Source organism: Panicum virgatum, chromosome 7K, assembly GCF_016808335.1.
Source record: "Panicum virgatum strain AP13 chromosome 7K, P.virgatum_v5, whole genome shotgun sequence".
Lineage (NCBI taxonomy): Eukaryota > Viridiplantae > Streptophyta > Magnoliopsida > Poales > Poaceae > Panicum > Panicum virgatum.
In genome coordinates, this window is record NC_053142.1 from 15,305,657 (window position 1) to 15,309,588 (window position 3,932).

Below are 3,932 nucleotides of genomic sequence, written 5' to 3' on the forward strand. Positions count from 1 at the left end.
CCCAAAGGTATATATAAAGGATATAAACTGGCTAGGAAATCCTTAAAGGCATACAGAATTAAAATGCAGTATGAAAATGTATTTAAAAGTGATGGGTTGTTCATGTTATACTTGCCTTCCTCGTACTGCTCTGGCTGCTGCTCAAACTGCTCGGAAGACGGATCTTGGCACTAGTACTGATACTGAGGCTCCTCAGACGGATCAACGTCTACTCACGAACACATGGCCAAAACAATGCACAGGAATAAGCATTCAAGCAAACACTAACAAAAACTAAGAAACAATACATCAATACATAAAAACAGCGCACAAAACTACTCTAGAACTATTCTACGCGTTACAACGATCGCGTGGATATAAAGAACGCTAAAAACGGAGCTAAAACGCATTTTCTAGGCTAAAAACAAGGTTCAGGGACTTATTTGTAAGAAAACTGAAGTTCCAGGGGTTTTTCTGCTAAAACCGAGGGCCTAAACGTAAATAAACTAAAACTCTGGGGTCTAACTCGCAAAAAGGCAAGGGCTGGACGGCGGGTTCTAATAGGGAAAAACTCAGGGGTCCGGGTGTTAAAATCAGGACCTAATTCTAATTGTTTTTGAGCTACCAGAACCGCGGGTTGATTCTTAAGAAGCTGAGGGACCTAAACGAAAAAGCAGCAGCGCTGACCGTTACTTAACTGGTTTGACTCCGGGCCCGGGTTAACTTGGCCCGCCCGATCTGGATCCTGCGGCCAGGATGGCTTGGCGCGTGTGGTGGCGGCGCTGGGTCGCGCCGACGAGCTTCTACGGCGGCGCCGCGCTGGGCCTCGCCGGACTTGGCCAAAATTGGCCGTCCGGGGGTCGAATCGAGCGGGGCTTGGCCTAGGAGGGAGTGCGCGTGGCGCCGAAAGCAACTGGGTGCTTGGGAGAGCAAGAGAAGGGTCTGAGCGTGTGGCGCAACGGCAAAAGCGGCTCCGGTCGCCGGCGCTCACACGTCCAGTCGTCGCCGGGGTAGATCCTGGACACTAACTGGGCAGGGAGTTTGTGGGGGACGCTAAGAAGCTACTGAGCACTACACGGGGCTTCGGCGCAGGGGAAAAAGTGGGGGCGCGCCACGACTTGCCAGTTCAGCGGCGGCCCGGCGAGGCGTGTCGAACCGACAGCGGCCGCTACGGCCCGACTTCAGTCTAGGGCTACGACACGAGCGCGAGCGGGGCACTGGAAGGCTCACCAGAGACTCGGAGCGACGGAACCGTGGCGCTGGAAGGACGGCGATGGGGTCCGGCGGCGGCGCACGGGCGGTACTCGAGGAGGGGTTGGAGGAGGGCGTCTCCGGGCTTCTGAACGGCACGGATTCACCCGCGGCGAGTCTGCGGAGCAAACCAAGGTGTCATGATGGTCTGAACCGCGCCAACGGCGTGAAATTGCGACGGCGGCGGTCTTACCCAAGATGGCGTCCGGGCTCGAATTTGGCCGCTTCCGGTGCCGTAGTCGATGATGGTGGACTGGGGAGGACTCCAGACGTCGAGGCGGAACGGGTGCGAGGGTCCTGGCGGCTCGAGACGCAGCGGAAGGGCAGGTTCGTGGTGGCGCAGAGCTCCTACGCCGGTGAGGCAGAGCGGCGGCCGCGGCTAGGGCTGTGGGTGGATGGAGGTGCAGGGGGGGGCCGCGGGCGGTTTAAAGAGGACGGCCGGAGATCTCGGGGTCCGGCTCGGGAAGGAAGGTCGCGGTGATTTCGGCCGGAGATCTCGGTAGGGCGTTGCGGGAGCGCCGGAGGTGGAAGATGACAGGTGGGACCGGCGCTGCAGTGAGACGGAGATGCGTGCGCTGCGGGAAAGGGGGCTGACAAGCGGGGCCTACTGTGCAGCGGGTGCACGCGCACGCGCGGGCGAGTGGAAGCGGCTGCAGGCCGAGCTGGGCCGGGCGGTCTGCTGGGGGCGCACGCTGGGCCGCTGCACTGGTTCGGGGCGAGTGCGGTAGCTGGGCCGCGGGGTGGGTGAGTTGGGTCGGCCCGAGGGGAGTGCTGGGCCGGACGGCTTGAACGGGCCGTGCGGGAGAAAGGAGGAGTGGGGCCCTGGGCTGGATCTTAGGTTGGGGTTTTGGGCCAGAGGAAAGAGCAGGCCGGGCTGGGCTGCTAGCGGAGTTTTGGGCTGGGTTGGTGTGGGTTTTGGGTTGGTTTGGGTTTCTTTTCACACTCCTTCTATTCTAATTCTAACTCAATTCAAGCCAAAAGAATTCAAATAAATTTGAATTCACTCTAGCGCTCAAACAATTAAAACAATGCTCCAGCATGATGCACAAACATGTTGACCCTAAAATAATTTTTTTTTTACTTATGCAACAAAATTAGATTAAATGCAAACTAAGCCAATTAAATCCTAGAAAATTAAATAAAACCAATTAATTTTATTATTAACTAGGAAAATTAAGTTAGGGTGTTACAATTTTTTAATGGTGAAATTGAATTAAAATTGTCACATCTTACATCGTTAAGCAAAAGATACATGAAGGTGTTGCTGAATATATTAGAAGATTTAGAGATATTAAAAACCGATGCTATAGTTTGACAATTTCTGATAGAGATATGGCTTTTTCGCTGGTTTACTCAATTTTCATAAAGGAAAGCTAGATGGACAAGAATTTTTAGATGTTAGTCAAGTTCTGCAAAAGGCTCTGGTTAATGAAAGCCGAGCTAAAGAAATTTGCAAAAGTCCAATGGAAAGCCTAATCGTCCTGTTTATATTCTTGGTTGTGAATCAAATTGTTCGGACGATGATGGTAAGAATGTTTATGCTGCTGAATTTGCTTGGCCTTCTAATGATAAACCTTGTACTTGTGGTTCTCTCAAGCCGATTCAGAAAAATCGGCAAGATAATATTAAGTTTACTTTTGATGTATCCAAATGTGATCGCATATTTGATGAGTTAAATAGATTAGGATGCATCAAATTGTCTCATACTATTCCGCCGCTTGAGGAATTAAAGCGGCATGCTTATTGCAAATGGCACAATTCATTTTCTCATGCAACCAACGATTTGTTGGAAATATGCCCTAGAGGCAATCATATTTCCTTTTATTCATGGTTAATAAAGTGTACCTTGAATATTCATGGATGACAACTTGTATTGATTAATGCTTATGTGAAGTATTTGTGAAACTCTATACTTGTATGAATATTCTAAAATATTCCTAGTCGGAGTTCATGTGAGGACACACATGAATATTAGACTAGCACATGTATTAGTTGATTGACTACGTTTCACAAGTCATGGATATGGGGATGTCAAACTAATAATGTGGGCTCATGTGAGACATGAGACTGGACTGACCCAACATGAGATGATGACTTCTCATTACACAATATGTACGCTGTGTCCTAAGACCTGAGATTGTCGTATGTACTCAAGATGTGAACCGACTTACTTAGGAGCCATCAAACGCTGCACCGTAACAGGGTAGTCATAAATATGGCTTTCGGGTCTGTCAAGAAGCATGTTGTGAGACATAGTCGGTCAAGATGGGATTTGCCCCTCTCTACAAGAGAGAGATATCTTTGGGCCCCTCGAGTGATTCGGATTAGGAAATGCATGGTCATGCTGGGGTTAAGAGTTCACCAAGTATTCCGAATCACAGGATCGAGAAAGAATGGTCGGCTTTAAGCTAGATCAAATATCGAGAGGCAAAAGGAACAGCATGTATATGATATTGTGGCGGCTCGTCTGATATGATCTTTGTGTGCGTATAGGAGTTGACATGTCTTGCTAGAGGCCACTGTCTACTATTGGGCCGAGTAAGAGTACTCGGGCCATGTCTATTCGCATATGAGCCCATAGGGTCACACACTTAAGGGAAAGAAGCCTGATAAGTATGAGATCCGAATTAGACTGGGCTTAGGTGCACTAATGGGCCTTTTCGGCCCAAAAGGGGGCGCCCAAGGTGGGGCCCAAGGCAGCC